The 17,414-nt window shown below is 47.9% G+C and overlaps 1 long non-coding RNA gene across 1 annotated transcript; it reads left to right on the plus strand.

Annotated features, from left to right (window-relative positions):
• Positions 1-12,823: 12,823 nt before the first annotated feature.
• Positions 12,824-17,176, plus strand: LOC146756812 (uncharacterized). Its single transcript, XR_014937353.1, has 3 exons — positions 12,824-13,020; positions 16,895-16,963; positions 17,105-17,176. It is a non-coding gene; the product is annotated as an uncharacterized LOC146756812 (long non-coding RNA).
• Positions 17,177-17,414: the final 238 nt, after the last annotated feature.

Raw genomic sequence — 17,414 nt, forward strand, 5'->3', positions numbered from 1 at the left:
TCATCTACTTCTATTCCTCCATCATACAGGTAGTTAGGGCAGTCGATATATGAATCATTGTGGAGATGACTGTTCCTGTAACATTTGAAAGAAAAAATTGTTTTTTGATCAGGCGTTCCCAGTAAAAGATAAATAATTCTATGTGAACCAAAAAACTCTGAGTAACTAGTGAAATAAGTTGACCTTTTTCTTTGCAGTTTTGCAGGTAGGAAGACAAACCTGATGAGCTGAATGAGTTTTCTGTTTAGCTGCTGTGTCTGAAATAAAACTAGTTCAAAGACTGCATGCAATTTCAGTTATTCATTGGTGGGGTATTTCTTGTTTTGCTTGTAGTTGCCTTGTGGTCACCGGTGTAAAGAGATTTGCCATTCAGGTGATTGTCCTCTGAACTGCAGCCAGAAGGTTAAACTCAAGTGTCCTTGTAAGCGACTGAAAAAGGTAAGTTTTGAAGTTGCAGTTCTGAGAGTGACACATTTTCTTTGTATGTTCCTAGGCTTGTGTACATGGATTGTCTCTGGTCAAGACTGGAATAGAATCAGTTACTTGAGCAGAGCAGCAACAGCAGCTGAAAGTCTGGGTGGAACAATCAAAATATTCACTAAGGAACATAAAATTCATTGTAGAAAATGTTAGCTCCCAGATTTGCAATACCTTTCTCTTCAAGCACACTTCAATTTTTGTAGTTCCATTAGGAAAATAATCAGATGATCTGGAGTGATTTAAGAAGTCAAAGCACATTTTCCTCATTAGGAACTGAGAAGTTTATAATTACATAAATTGGAACAGTCACAGATGTTTTGAATTCCTAATTGATGGTTGTCTGAGGCCCTTAAAGCAAACAGAGGCATCAGCATCCTTAGCTTTCAGCAGAGATAAAGGACAAAGCTTATAGCTATCAAGTATGATGAGGGGAAAACCAGAGGCTGCTGTGACCTCTTGACAAGTGTTAACTTAATGAAAAATTCACTATCTGGCTTGAACAAAGCATGCTTAAATTATTTTCAAGACCCGGTTAACTTCTGAGCTTTCCACACAGATGCAGTTTCCCCAGAGTTCTTAGCTTCTCCAAGAAATGTCTTCAGAAATCTCAGATCTTGCAGGGCGCATGTTCAAGAGAAAGGATGGTAATGCCCAGAGTACGTGCTTCAAATTGAGCAGTCTCTGCTTATAAATAACTAGCTTTTCTTTATTTGTAAGTTGAAATGTTGACTTCTGCTGAGGATAAATTATTTTGTTGTGACTAAGTGCTCTTACTAATTTCAGTTTTTCTTACTCTACTGTGTTCAGTAAAATCAATAATATCATTGGTTGCGTGTATACTTCTGCTTCTTGTTCCTTAAGATATAGGTTTACAGTTGGACTTGATGATCTTTGAGGCCTTGTTTCTTACGCCAGACTTAATTGAATAAGGAAGATGGGTATTTCCATGATAGCTCTGTTACATCTAGTTGTTGCTGTCCCTAATTTTCATACTGTTTTTGGAAAACTGAAATGTGTCATCATCTTCTGCTGAGTTCTGACGCTGTATAGCTATTTCAGACCAGTTCAGATTTTATTGTCCCAGAGTGCTGGGATGTCTTCAGTGATTATGTGGATGTCCAACTGAAATGTGGTAGCAAGAAGCAATGAAATTAATGTTTAGGATGCTCACTTTTCACTTTTACAGTGGCCTGAAATGGAACATTCCAGATCTGCTATTCTGAAAGTTTTATGGTCCTTAAATATAATGACGGTTACTTTTTTTCCCCCCCTCAATCTTGTAAATTTGATTTTAATAAGGTGGAAAGGTTGTTATGAGTTAATTATATAATTAATAAAAATTAATTCTTATATGATGACAGCCCACTTATTTAAATAGCCACGAAGTGATCCTTCTGATTCCTAGTGAAATGGTGTTTCCCTTCAGAAAGAGAAGAAAACACTATCCCCACCTTAAATATCATCTCACTGTTTCCAGGTCAAGCCCCAAATCCATGCTCTCTTTTGTACAGAGAGCTACAGTGTAGAGGGTAAATGATGGTAGAACCAATAAGCCACTGATAATTGGACTGTGTATTAGTTACAGCTAATCTGACTGCAGAAATATGACTCGTTTCTGTAGTGTGAAAGATTATGTCTTTTAACGTTTGCTTTATGCATCTGCCCTTGTCTGAGATTGTAATTAGGATATCTTTGATTCCAGAAGGTCCTTATGCATATTTGCTTGGAGCTGCATACTTACAGCAGATAGTGTACTTCTTTCTTAGCTTGGATAGGATAGTGTACCTGTATATTTAGTCTTTTGTGCCTGCAGCCTGTGATCTTGAAGATAAGGAGAAACAGAATTGAGTACCTAATATTTGCAGTTGAATTCTCCTCTACCAGTCTTCTGTCTGTGTATACAACTGGTGAGGTTGGGAGTTGACAGGACACGTATTCCAAGCTGCTCTGTAAATATGCCTCATCTGAACCATCACAATTAATATCAAATGTAGGAGCTCATAATTTGAGTGCAAAACAGGAGGATTTTTTCTTCCTTTTCTGGTGTTGAATTTAACTGTTGCATCATGAGGCTATGCATGTAAACATGCAAGGTCATATAAACCACTTGAATTTGTAACCCACAACTTGTAGTGGACCATATTCTTAACCATCTAGGCAGGTGGTTTATCTTAGCGTGCTGGAATTGCTCTGAAGAAGTTAGTTTTTGGATTTTGCTGTATGCTATGAAAATTGTTCTGCATATTGTCAGAAAGCATGAAAACCAGAATAGCTTCTGGCTATGTTACTGTGCTTTCCTGACAAAATTCTTCATAGGCTAGTAGTATAGATTATAAGATTATAACTTTCTCTCTGTGCTGGTATTCTGTTTTGGTTTTGTTGGTGGTTTTTTTTGGTTTTTTTTTTCTGTTGTTGTTGTTGTTGTTTGTTTGTTTGTTTGTTTGCTTTGGCCTTCAATGTAAGGGGGAGGAAGGAGAAGGAAGTAGGGGAGATCTTCCCATGAGAGCTTTCAGCAACTGCATGTGCTTTTCAGCCCATTGTAAACATGGATGCTCTCCAATAATTTTGTTTGAAGTAAAGAAACTGCTGCATAATCTCACCTAAAGAGACAGAATATCCACATTGTTTTTCTAGGCCTTTTATGGAAACATGAGGAAGTGGTGCATGAGCTGGTTAACTTTTATCAACTTAGTAGTATATGTAATATACTGATATATATAATTTAAATATTCAACCCAAAACCTCGTTCTGTAAAAGCTACATCTGTCTGTTTCTGCTCAGAATTTCAGGATTGTCAGGCAAGTTCTAAGACGTACTCTGTAAATCAAATTCTACACCTTTGCAATCAGCTTGAACACCAAGACTCTTGGAATATACTTCTAGAAAAACCAGCAGTAACAAATCATTCTAGTGAAGTGTGGAAGTGAGTTTATTGGGCATGGAGTGCATTGAAGGGGGGTGAATTCATAGAAGTCTGCATCAACAAAGGAGCACATTTCAGTGGGGTGCAGCATCAGCTGCAGTTTCACTTCAGCAGATAATATTTCCTATTTTTTATCTGTACCATTGAATTCAACTGGGAAAATAATCTAATGCATCAAGCAAATGACTACAGGTTCCTGTGAGCATAGGAAGTTCCGCACAAACGTGTGCAGGAATCTTACACAAATATGACAACAGCAGCGTACAAAAGAAGCTACATTCTGTGTTCACGGGCTGATTTCTCTTTTGGAACTGATGTTCTGCCATTAGATGGCAGTGAAATACCAGGAGGGATAGGGCTGCAGTTTTTGCAAACCAAACTTTCCTATTTCAGGTATTCATGACTAAAAAGACCTTTGTATGTTTTTCTGATGAGACACTCTGACATTATCTAGGTGAAATGAAATTGTTAGTGATATTTCATATATGGTTTAACAATTTAAAAAAAAAAGTATCTGAAAATCCACAAATGTAACTGCTTGCACAGAGCACGCTCTTTGAGCTGCGGTGTTCTTAAGCACGAGCTGGTGTGCCTTCTGCTTAGTCTTCGACAGCTCTTAAGTTGTAGACTGATTGGAACAAATTCCATCTGTGCATACCTTACTTAGTTAATTACCATTTTTACTGTGCAAAATGTGATACATAAATATATATATGTACATATATAGACTGATTATTGAGATCAAGATGGTTTTTAACTTCAAGTTGTCAATCATATCATTACATCTTAGGGCATTCTATTACTCTGAGATCTAATTTTACTAAGGTAGTGTTAAGTGGCTGCAGAGTTGGAGGTCCAAGAAACATGTACAAGCAGCAGATACGCATACACTGACCCAGCACACTGGTACTGCGGTCACTGTAGTGATGCCTGACTGAGGGAATTTCAGAGATAGAGCTGGTGTCTGTAAAGGACGGAACTGTTTTTCTTTTATTGTCTCAAAGCTTGCTTCGTGAGGCCTTTCTGATTATAAGACTCTGACTGGCGACTGCTAACTATCTAGGAGGGTGAATGGTGGGTGTTGTTGTGCCACAGTCCCTCTGCTTATGATTGCAAAGATAAGCAGAAGCAGGACTAGCAGTCTTTTCTCAGGGGTGCTGCTCGAAGGAGCGGACCCCTGCGGAAGGCGATAACGCTTGTGTCTGGCAATAGAGACACCCTCCTCCCCCGTCCTTGCTGGCTTATCTGTGGGCCAGGAATGCCACAAAAGTTGGTTTTAAATCATCTTTCGAAGAATGGTTGCCTGTTTGTTTGGAAGTTTGGTATTTCCACCAAAAATGCTGAGCTGCTATTCCCAAACTTCGAAGAGGGAAAATTCCCACCGAAATGGGGGATAAAAGGCCCTCGCTAAACTGGGGACTTTGGAGACAAACTCCCAAAGACACCTTTGACAGAGAATTCCCTGAGGGGAAAACTTTGTCGGAAGAACCCCGGGACCGGCTTGCTGCGGAGCTCCCTGGCTGTCTCCCATCCCCTGCGGCGATCAGACGAGTTCCTGAGATCAACGGACCTACTGTGTACCTCGCTGGACCCACGGTGGTGACTATATCTCTTTTGCTATCTGCAAAGACTCCTTGCTTATATTTCCTACTTTCCCTATCGCCTACCTTCCCTTACCCGTCTCCCTAAAAATGGCTAGGACTTTAATAAACTGGTTGGACCAACATTTGAACCGTTGCTTCTTAATCTCACGCCGGGTATATACACAAAAGAACCTTGCCTCCCTCCTGTAAATTGGAGCGAGACAGTGTCTTAATGTTTGATGGCTTTGCTGAATCTATATGCCTTTTTGTGTAATGAAAAATACTATTTGGCACTTTCACTGTCTTCAGGATTGTGTGTCCTGTCAATCACCTGCTTTTTACCTGATGAATCCAAGTTAAACATCTCTTAGCAGCTTCCCCTGGGAAACCAACTTTAAGGGCAGGGGTATAGAACAGAGCTGGCAGCTCTTTAAGGACACCCTTCTGAAAGCACAGTGGCTCTCCATCCCCCTGCAGAAGAAGTCAAGCAGGGAAGGCAGGCAGCTATCATGGATGTGCAAGGACCTGCAGCTTAAACTTGAGGGAAAAGAGGGAAATGTTCAGAAAGTGGAGCAGTGTTGTATAGCCTGGGAGGAATACAGAGCTGTTGTCCATGTGTGAAGAGACAGGATTAGGAAAGTCAAGGCACAGATGGAGCTGAACTTGGCAAGGGGAGTGAAAGATAACAATAAGGGCTTCTGCAGGTACATAGGCTGTTCAGTGGATTAGGAATCGGTTGGCTGGATGCAGCCAAAAGGTTATGATCAACAGTTCTGTGTCTGGGTGGAGGCTGGTCGCAAGTGGTGTCCCTTAGGGGTTGGTCTTGAGACAGGTGCTCTTCAGCATCTTCATCAATGACAGACAGTGGCATCGAGTGCACCCTCAGCAAGTTTGCAGATGTCACCAAACTGAGTGGTGCTGTCGATACATTGGAAGGAAGGGAAGCCATCCAGAGGGACCTGGAAAGGCTGGAGAAGTGGGCCCATGGAAACCTAATGAGGTTCAATAAGGCCAAGTACAGGGTGCTGCACTCGGGTTGGGGCGATCCCAGATATTTGTACAAACTGGGGGAAGATCTCCTTGAGAGATGCCCTGTGGAGAGGGACTTGGGGGTCCTGGTGGACGAGAAGCTGGACATGAGCCAGCAGTGTGTGCTTGCAGCACAGAAGGCCAACTGTGTACTGGGCTGCATTTAAAAAGGGGTGGCCAGCAAGGAGAGGGAGATGCCCTCTACTTGGCTCTTGTGAGGCCCCATCTGGAGTACTGCATCCAGGCCTGGGGCCACCAGCACAAGAAGGGGGGGTTAGGATAGATATTAGAAGGAAGTTTTTTACACAGAGGGTGCTGATGTGCTGGAACAGGTTGCCCAGAGAGGTTGTGGCTGTTCCATTCCTGGAGGCATTCAAGGCCAGGCTGGATGTGGCTCTGGGCAGCCTGGTCTGGTGGTTGGCGACCCTGCATACAGCAGTGGGGTTGAAACTCCATGGTCATTGTGGTCCTTTTCAACCCAGGCCATTCTGTGATTCCGGAGCCAGTCCATCCCATTGTTCTTTATGTATGTTAGGCGTTGCATTCTTTTGTTATTGTAGGATGAAAATAATGCAGGAACTGTGATTCAGATGCATTGTATGTTTATGTTTTAATATTTTCTGTGCCATTCTTTTTCCTTTAAGTTTCTGGCATTTAATTCGCTGTCTTGAATGCTATGTAACAGTTCTGTAGAGTGATCAGTTGTAGTTCCAGGTTTTATTTTTCATAAAACTTTCTGATGGTGAAGCAAATGTAATTGCATTGACAGTTTCCATTACAACAAGAGCAGTAGAACAATATGAGTATGCATTATCCAATATGTCATTTGGTACAAAAGTGGAGATTTCCTTTTGCTCTAGCAGTCAGGGCATATTTAACTACTTGGAATGAAGTGTGTGAGTGTAAATTACATACATATATAAGGATTTACCCGTCAGTGTACAGTGTGCTGAATTGAGGACTGAGTTACTGAAAGCTTAGAGTGACTTTATTAAGGAATTTTCCCTGGTATTAATGAATATATATATTTATATTTTCCCCAGGTTTTATATTTGTCATTTGAATTTTCCAGTTAGTCAGAAGTTTAGTTTTATAACATGGTAGCGTCTCTTATGTTCCGTGTTTTTCAAACATGAATTGATAGAGGTTTTTCACAGAATGTTTTAGAATCTGAGTAAGCTCACAGCTCACTTGGTGAAGGTTTTGCTCGCTTTTCTGAGAACTGTTCTATAAATTATGGCTCTGTAAGATAATAGTTTTACCTGCTTTTACAACAGTTACTTATCACTTTGTATGTCTGGACAGATAAAAGAGGCAGAAGCCAAAGCTGTTATTGAAGAGGAGAAACGAAGACAACAGGTATCAAACTTAATTCTTCTTCCCCCCCAACCTCGTTGTGTTAATAAATCACTTGACGCACGTGCAGCCCAATCTGTATACTTTGTATAGTGTTTCTCCCAGTTACTGCTTTCAGCTGTTATGTTGTCCTTAGGTATGTGCCATGGGTGATCTACAGTGGTTAAAAGCAAGTATATTTTCTCTTAACAGTTCTCACATCTGTGGGCAAAATGGTAATCATTTGATGTCGCATTAGAATAACTGTATAATGTATACATATATTTAAATACAAAATACTTCTGATTTTTATCCATCATTTTATAATTCCTTAAATGCATGTATGCCTGTGCCAGAGCACAGACCCCCCCCGCCCCCCCTGTTGTACACCCCCCATCGGACCCCCCCCCCACATTAGATCCCCCCCGTTGTACACCCCCCCCCCCATTGGAGCCCCATTGGACCCCCACTTTCGATCCCCCCCCATCGGACCCCCCCGGTCCCGGTCCGTCCCCACTCACCGCTTCCTCCTACGGGGCTGCCAACACCTCCGCACTTTATGGCGACGCTGTCACAAAAGTGCCGCACCCTGCTGTGCTTTACGGTGCGTCGCGAACTGCAACTCCCAGCAACCCCCGCGCTGCGCCGCGTTACGTTTCTCCGGGGACTGCAACTCCCAGCGTCCCCCGTGCGGCGCAGGCGCAGAGCGTGAGGTGTGAAAAAGGCGGGAAGGCGTCGGGCGGGAGATGAGGTGAAGCAAAATGGCGGCAGGGCCAGGAAGGGCCTTGGGGAGGATGGGCACCATTGGGCCTCGTTATAGCGGGATAACGGTGTTATTCTGGGAAGTGGAGGGGGAGGGAGAGAAATCAGGCGGCCAGGGGTGGATTTGAGGGGAAATAGTGAGGAAATGATGCTCAATGGGCGCCTGTACCCCTCAGGTGAGCGGCGCCATGGGCAAAAGGAGGAGCAGCCAGGTGACAGGTAATGACTTAAAATGGCCTCCCAAAAAATGGCCTCAAAGTGGTCTCAAAATGACCTCCAAAGGGCCTCAAAATGGCCTCCAAATGGTCTCAAAATGGCCTCCAAAGGGCCTCAAAATGGCCTCCAAATGGTCTCAAAATGGCCTCCAAGTGGCCTCCAAGCGGTCTCAAAATGGCCACCAAACGGCCTCCAAGCAGCCACAAAATGGCCACAAATGGCCTCAAAAAGGCTGCAAAATGGCCGCAAAATGGCCACAAAATGGTGTCCAAGCCGCTGCTGTTCCTCCTGCAGGTGGTGACCACCATGATGGCCCCAGTGTCAAAGTCAGGGCAGGACTGAGGGGAGACAGTAAGGGGGGGGACGACTATAGGGGGGACAACAATATGGTGGACAGCAAGGGGGGGGGACATCAATGGAGGGGGCACAAATGGAGGGGACACTAATAGAGGGGACACCAATATGGGGGACAGCAATATGGAGGACACTAATGGGGGGGACACTAATATGGGGGACAGCAAGGGGGGGGACATCAATGGAGGGTACACTAATAGAGGGGACACCAATGAGGGGGGAAACAATGGAGGGGACACCAGTATGGCGGACAGCAAGGGGGGGGACATGATTGGATGGGGCACCAATGGGGAGGACAACAATAGAGGGGACACCAAGGGGGGGGACACCAATATGGGGGACACCAATATGGCGGACACCAATATGGTGGATACCAATGGAGGGGACAAAAATGGAGGAGACAGGGACACCAAGGGGGGGAGACGGCAAGGGAGGGGACACCAGTATGGTGGACACCAATATGGCGGACACTAAGAGGGGGGACATCAATAGAGGGGACACCAAGGGGGGGATACTAATATGGGGGGCATCAAGGAAGAGGAAACCAATGGAGGGGACAGCAATATGGGGGACACCAATGAGGGGGACATCAATGAGGGGTATATAATGCAGGGAACACTAATATGGGGGACACCAAGTGGGGAGACAGCAATATGGGGGACAGCAATGGGGGAGACAGCAATATGGAGGACATCAGTATGGGGGCCATGATTGGAGGCGATGCTCTGGACTCCGCACCCCCCAGCTCCCCACAGCTATGGGGTAAGGAGCACACAGGTTATGGGGGGGGTTGTTCCAGGATGGGATGGATGGCTGCGAGCAGCAGGAGGACCAGAACAGCCCTGATATGGGAGACCTGCAGCCCCATAGTGACCCACAGCCCCATAGTGACACTGATGGGGGCACAGAATGCATTGAGGCCACCAAAGAGCCATTGGAGGGGGAGTGGGCAGCCAAAGCGGAGCCCACTTGTGGGGCAGAGCATGAGGAGCGCTATGGGGCTGGCACTGTGGGGCTGCCCCACATCTCAGCACCGGAGCACAGTGGGGTGCCAGGGGGGGACACCAAGCTGCTGCAGGTAATGCCAGAGTACTATGAGAACCCATAGGGAACAGCTCCATAGCGCCCCACTGCACCCCACATTGCCCCACTTCACCCCATAGAGCTCCAGTTCACCCCAGCCTGCCCCAGTTTACCCCCCATTCCACCCCAGATTGCCCCAATTTACCCCAATTCCCCCCCCAGTTCACCCCAAATCACTCCAACTTACCCCACTTAACCCCAATTCACCCCCATTCACCCCCATTTCACCACACATCATCCCAGTTCCCCCCCCAAGTCACTCTCATATCCCCCAATCCCCCCCAATTCACCCCCATTCCCCCCATATCACCCCAGTTCATCCCAGTCCCCCCCCAAGTCACCCTCAGATCCCCCCAATTCTCCCCCATATCACCCCAGTTCATCCCAGTTCCCCCCCAAGTCACTCTCAGACCCCTCCAGTCCCCCCAATTCTCCCCCATTCACCTCAATTCACCCCACATCACCCCAGTCCCCCCCAAAGTCACTCTCATATCCCCCAATCCCCCCCCATTCATCCCAGTTCATCCCAGGTCCCCCCAGTCCATCCCCAGTTGCCCCCATTTCACCCCATTTCCCCCCCAGCCCCCCACCCCCTTCCAGCCTGCAGCCCCTCTGTGCCCTGTGGACGCCGATGGGGACCCGGCCTCACCCAGCTGCACCCCCAGGTTGGACCCCCCTCCCCCCACCAGAACCCAGAGCTCATTTTGGGCTTAAAAAGCCCCGGATTGGTGCCAATTTCACCCCCTTTGACCCCCAGGAATGAGGTGGCACCACGTGAGGATGCGTCTGCGGTGCTGGGGGGGCTGATCCTCGACCTGTCCAACCTCAAGTGAGTGCTGGGAGGGGGTTAGTGTGTGTGCGTGTGTGTGTGTGTGTGTGTGTGTGAGTGTGTGTGCGTGTGTGTGTGTGTGTGTGCGTGTGTGTGTGTGAGTGTGTGTGCGTGTGTGTGTGTGTGCGTGTGTGAGTGTGTGTGCGTGTGTGTGTGTGTGTGTGTGCGTGTGTGTATGTGTGTGTGTGTGCGCGTGTGTGTATGTGTGTGTATGTGTGTGTGTGTGCGTGTGTGTGTGCGTGTGTGCGTGTGTGTGTGTGCGTGTGTGTGTGCGTGTGTGCGTGTGTGAGTGTGTGTGAGTGTGCGTGTGTGTGCGTGTGTGCGTGTGTGAGTGTGTGTGCGTGTGCGTGTGTGTGTGTGTGCGTGTGTGTGTGTGTGTGTGTGTGCGTGTGTGCGTGTGTGTGTGTGTGTGTGTGTGTGTGTGAGTGTGTGTGTGCGTGTGTACGTGTGTGTGCGTGCGTGTGTGTGTGTGCGTGTGTGTGCGCGTGTGTGTGAGTGTGTGTGTGTGTGTGTGTGCGTGTGTGTGTGCATGTGTGTGCGTGTGTGTGTGAGCGTTTGCGTGCGATTGCGTGCGTGCGCGTGTGTGTGCACCTGTGTGTGTGCGTGCGTGTGCATGTGTGTGTGTGCGTGTGCGTGTGTGCGTGTGTGTGTGTGCATGTGTGTGTGTGTGCGTGAGTGTGTGCGTGTGTGTGTGAAGGTGCTGCCAGAAGATGGGACAGAAGAAGAGTAAGCCTTCTGGTCCCATGGGTGGGGGAACTAGTGGTGAGGGTATAGGTATACCCTGTATTCCCCCAGACAGTCCATTGGGACTCATGATTAAGAATTGGAATGATTCCCCTTCTAGGCGGGGAAAAAGTAAAGTTAAAATGATTCATTATTGTGTAGAAGTATGGGGCAATAAGCCCATAAAAGGGGAGAGTGTATGTTGGCCCCTTTTTGGCTCCTCTGAGGACTGGGTATGTCAGGCCCTTATCCTCTGTGTAAATGCTAAGGAGCCTTTTAGTTCAGAGGAAAGTGAGTATGCCCACCTCTGGATAGCCTCAGAGCCAAGGAGGCATTTATATCACCTAAAAGAAAAAGGAGGGCGGGAGAAGAAGAGAAGGGATTTAGAAGTCCCACTGTCACCACCGCCCTACATAACCCCACCTGAACCCACGGCCCCGTCTGCCAGGGGGCCAGGAGCACAGACCCGACCTTCCCCTCTCTCCTCTACCCGCACTCTCCCCGCGGCGCCGGTCCGCCGCCGGTCCGGTCCGCTTCCGGGTCCGGGCCGTCCCGATGGGTCGCCGGGCGGCTTGGGTCCCGTGCAGGCGGGGCGGTCCGAGCCGCTTTTATTCTCCCGAGCGCAGCGGCCACCAGGCACCGAGTTACGAAGGGAAAGCCCAAAATCAGTAGCTATGAGGGTGTTACGGAGGTTCCACGTTACATTGGGGTACTCAGGCCTTAGTGGATCAGTTTGCCAATAATTATATGTGTACAGGGGTATATAACATAGCAAAGGGGATTGTTAATGGACATATGACTTGCTGTAGGGTGAATGCAAAGAATATGAGAAAATGAATCCCAGGAGGGCGAGAATTGGCTTATCGACCCTTCGCAAGGATCCAGTTGGACTTTACTGAACTCCCTAAAACTGGGAGATACAAATATTTATTAGTGATTGTAGACCATCTTACAAACTATGTTGAGGCATTCCCTACGGCAAGGGCTACAGCACAAACAGTAGTGAAGATACTATTAGAAAATATAGCTCCTCGATATGGAATTAGAGAAGCAATAGATTCTGACAGGGGAGCTCATTTTGTGTCAAAGGTTACACGTGACACAATGAAAATTCTAAAGATTAAATGGGAATATCATACTCCTTGGCACCGTCAGAGCTCTGGTAAAGTAGAACGAATGAATGGGGAAACTAAAAAACAACTTAGAAAATTAATGATAGGAACTAAGACATCTTGGATAAAATGCTTGCTGTTAGCTCTGTTAAATATATGTGTGAAGCCCAGAACTGATCTGGGAATTTCACTTTTTGAAATGCTGTATGGTATGCCCTATAATCTTGAAATACCTCTTGGTCACCCCCATTTACAAGATGATCAATTAAAATCTTATACAATTAATGAATGGGTGCAAGGAACTACAAGAAGGATCTGATTGCACAGCAGTCCCCATTGGAGATAGCAATCCATAGGATACACGTAGGGGATGGGGTTCTAAGAAAAACTTGGAAAGAAGCTACACTAACACCACAAGGGGAAGGTCCCTATGTTGTTTTATTTACTGCAGAAACAGCTATTCGAACCACAGAGAGAGGATGGACTCATGCCAGACGTGTTAAAGGACCCATCGGTGACGAGAAGTGGGAGGTAGCTCCTGGGAGTGACGACCTGAAACTCACACTGCGACAAGCCCAATGGGTATTCCAGGTAAAGGCTTCCCCTGAAGAGCACTACTGCTGCTGAGAAGAACTAAAAAAACCCCTCGTAGCTGGTTGCAACCCAGTTGATGAGTGAGGCAGAGGAGTGAACTGTGGGGAAAGATGGGCCTTAGGGGTATCCATTAGTACTTGGGGATTCTCACAGTGATCACATTTTGTATAGCAGCACAACGCCACCCACACCAAGCTTCCTTACATCCCTGTGTGACCTGGTACCTATACAGCCCAGTCTAAACCAAAAGGGTTACTATTTTTGCCTAAGCTCAAACCCAGGGAGGGGATACTGTAACCACCCAGGCTCATATTACTGTGCCTATTAGGGATGTGAAACTATTGCCTCAGATTGGGCACCTGGGGCTGGGCAGGATAAATATCTACAAGCAGGGCATGGACCCTATGGGTGCATACCTCCTAACCGAAACCCACAGTTGGGAAGATGGGCTGTGTGGGGATTTAAGACAGAGAGAGAGAGAAACATCTGCCAGCAACTATGGATAAGTGTAACAAATCCAGATAACCCAGTGTGGCTGTTAGGGAAAATATGGGGTGTAAGTGACTTGCGGAATCAAACTCTATAACACATAGATGGGTTATAAAGCAGGTATGTTTATTCCAGCGCTGGGTGCAAGGGGGATAGCTCCACCAAACTTGCACACAGACTTGTAAAATCATGACACAGATATAGGTACATCTCATACATTGTCAATGATTTCTCAGAATTCTGATACATATTCAATAGTTGTTTAGCATGTAGACCCCCTCTTGTTCTTATCAGGGGGATGCAACTCCTCTTCTGGTATTTACAACATCTATTCTCCTCCTTGCCTGATATCTTCCGTGAGGTCTCACTCCTTATCTGCATCCTTCCTGCTCTCCCAGGCCCCTTGATTCCTTTAAACAAAGAGGGAAGGAAGGGAGGGGTGCTCTGGGGGGGAATGGGAGGGGTGGAGGAGGGTTGATGTCAGACTGTGAAATCAATTTTTTTAATCTTAATTCTGCTTCAGAAACAACACCTGATTCCCACGCTCTCTGCTTGGTATTTTGTCTTTTGACGCAAACACGTAAGCCCCATTGGTGCCTGGTTCAGCAGTTCAGCTTCCTTTGCGCCCTTTGCCTGGTTGTAGGGAAGGTGGCAGGCTCTGATTCAATGAGGGTGTTGTATGGACACAGTATTTATCGCCATGTATCCAAAGGTGCAACAGTTTCTGGAAACCCAGGTGGGATCCTGTAAGTGATGGTTCTCTCGCCACCAAGCATCCAGTTGCCAGCAGTGGGTGAGTTCACTGGGACTTTGGGGATGGGAGGTGCCAACTAGCAAGCCTTCAATATCTGCTACTAGAATCAGGCTTGGAAGCACGTTACACATGGGAAATACACTTGGTGCAGGAAAGGGGATTTCCTTAGCCAATCAAAAAAAGATGAAACTGCAGATCTATCAACAAAAATGTAAGCACGTGACACTTGACTTGGCGGGTCTGTGGGAAGGTCAGCTTCTCCATGTTTGTATTTCAGCCATCATCCTCCACACTGGAGAGGATTTATCCGCTTGTCTTGCTTAATTGCAGCACGTTTCACACGCATGGATAACCTGTGCATATTGCGTCACTACCCCTGTGGCCTGAGGTGGTGCACCAGGCTGGAAATAATGCCGTCTTGGGGTTGTTGAAGCTCTGCAAAAGTTTGCCAAGCAAAGTTGTGGATGCTCCATCCCTGGAGGTGTTCAAGGCCAGGTTGGATGGAGCTCTGGGCAGCAAGACTCTGTGGGTGGCATCTCTGCCCGAGAGCCGCCACCCGGAATCACAGAGGTGTGAGGTCACAATGCCCCATCCTATGATTGTGCTGAGCTGCGTCATGAGCTCACGAGGCCTGGCCGCAGTCTTGGCTCAGTGCGACACTCACTGTGGCTGCAGCGGTGGTGTTGGAAGCGTGGTGCAAGTGTGGGGGCGGCCATGGACCCTGCCCGCCTTGTCCTCTTCCTCCTATTGGTGGCCATGAGTTTCCAGGAGAGCTGTGCTGCTCCGTGGCGAGCACGGGGAGCAGGTGAGTGGGTAGAGATGGGACCCAAACTGAGCAGCGCTGGGAGCAAGAAGTCAGGCTGTGTCCCCACGGCCCTGTAGTACACTTGCCTGGGGCCTGCCTTCCATGGGGGTGTTGCTGGGTAGGGGGTGATGGGCAGCACTGCAGGAGCCGGGCAAGAGCCCATGGCTGCGCTGCTCCCCAGGGCTGGCTCCAGCCATGCCAGGCTGTAGCTCTGCTAATTGCACGCTGCAGCACAGCCTTCATCCTGGGAGATGCCCGGGGAGAGTTCAGAAGAGGCGTGCTGGGCGTGCATGAGCATTTCTGCTTCAGGCTCATGGCACTCCCCAGTTTCCAAGCCACAGCCCCAGTCCACAGCCCAGGGGAAGAGACAGGTGTGCTTTCCTCCCGTGCCTCAGTGTGACCTTGCTGTCCATCAGAGGCCTCCCAGTAAGAAAGCCCTGGGGGGCTGCATCTTCTTCCACGTAATCTGTGAGAGATGTGGCACGTGGCCCGGAGAGAGCACTGCATACGCTGCCAGGTGCCAGCCTACGGGTCATCCCGTCCACCCTGCAACTTTGGAAATCATGACCTGAGTTATTCTCCACATCCAGTTACTGAGGGAGAAGGAGATCACACCATATAGTGCATATAGTGGGAACTTCTCTCATCTGTTCTTGATTCTAGATGATGAGCTTCGTGTTCCCTTTCCGGATGCTCGTTTGGATCCAGACTTCATGCCTGTGCCTGGGGGACAACCCAGGGGTAAGTTGTGAGTGTCTGTTTCCTTGGAGGCTGAAACGTTCATGCTCTCACGGTTTACCTGGGTGCAATTTTACTGGAGATCCTCTCCAGGTCTTCCAAGCCTGTTTGTGCCCGGAAGGGTTTGCACAGATGAGCCCATGAGTATTTTTTCTCTCGGAGAGCTGCCACGTTTCAGTGGGAAGGTTACCGCTGCCCCTCTGCAGCTGAGGGAGCCCAGACCTTTGTATTCGGGCTGTGGCATTCCCCAACCACCGCCAGACCCTACAGGTCACTCAGGGAAAAGGAGGCCCCCACATGTGCCGGAAGCTCTCCTCACCTGTGTCTGATCACACTTGTGTCTGCAGGCCCTGCTGGTGAATCTGCAGAACTGAATCCTGCCTACGATCCCGAGGGCGAGACTGGAGGTAAATCAGCAGGCTTCATTTCCTTGATATTTGTTTATATTTGGCTGGGACGGTTCATCGAGTGTTCTGCGTTTAACCGGACAGAGGGTTCTTCTCCCCAAGAAGCATGGATGGTCATCGTTTCTTGGGAGCTCCGTGCTGTCAGCATTGTGTTGGCTTTGTCTGTGTATCTACGAGGTCTCCCAGTAAGAAACTTTCAAGGGGCCAAGTGTTCTTCCACGAGGTCCCTGAGAATTGTTTCCCACGGCCTGGAGACAGTATTTGGAAAGCTGTGGAATACCAGCCAGCAGGTCACCTCTGGCCTCTGTGCAGCCACTTCCACCACTGCAGCTCACTAAGGAAAAGAGAGATGGGCACATGCAATGGGAACATTTCTCCTCTATCCGTGATGACAGCTGTGTCTCCAGGAAGTGGCTTACCAAAGCTGAGGTTTACCCCACTCCATGCAGTTTAGAGCTGGGGTGAACACCAGGAGGGCGTTCCTCTGGGCAGTTCCACACAGGATTAGTTAAGCACGATGGTGAGGCCCCTGTAGGCAGCCCGGAACTGTTTCCGAGGCGCTCCTGTGCGGAAGGGAGAATAGTGTTGTGAAGGAATCCCTGGCTTTAATTGCATCCTGCGACCTTGTGGCTGAAGGGATGCTCAGTAGCAGTTGCTCTGTCCTGCGTTCGTTTGCAGATTTGACTAGAGGAGTTGATCCAGCTTCCTCTCTGAGATCTGGAACTGAAACTCTGTCGGATTGCGCAGGTACGTCATAGCTTTGAAATTCTTTAGAGAGCTTTTGCTGCCCGTTTCAGTGCCATTTCATGGCACAGTCCCCTGTACGCTCTGCTACTCAGTTGATGCTGTAGTGTGTGACTGAAACTTTTCATGGGTCTTTGGTTGCAGAAGTGCCCCCAGTGTGGGCCTTGCCCGGTCATCGGTTTCCTCCTGTGCTGGAGCCCAGCTTTAATCCCAGCAGTGAGTACTCTGTCTTCACTGACTTGGCTGACTCGCCGCTGGTCTTCAAAACTTCATGCATGTGATATTTAACTTCATACATTCTGTTAAGGTTCGGAAAGAGAAGAGGATGAATCCAAACGAGGAAAATACTCTCAGGGCTCATCCCGTCTCCTGAAACGACTGCTGAAGGAAATGGAGAAGGCAGAGCGTGGTGGGTATACTTCAGTCTGTTCACTGTGGGACCTGGGAAGCTGAG

Source organism: Coturnix japonica, chromosome 26 (genome assembly GCF_054131305.1).
Source record: "Coturnix japonica strain WE chromosome 26, WE-NBRP24, whole genome shotgun sequence".
NCBI lineage: Eukaryota > Metazoa > Chordata > Aves > Galliformes > Phasianidae > Coturnix > Coturnix japonica.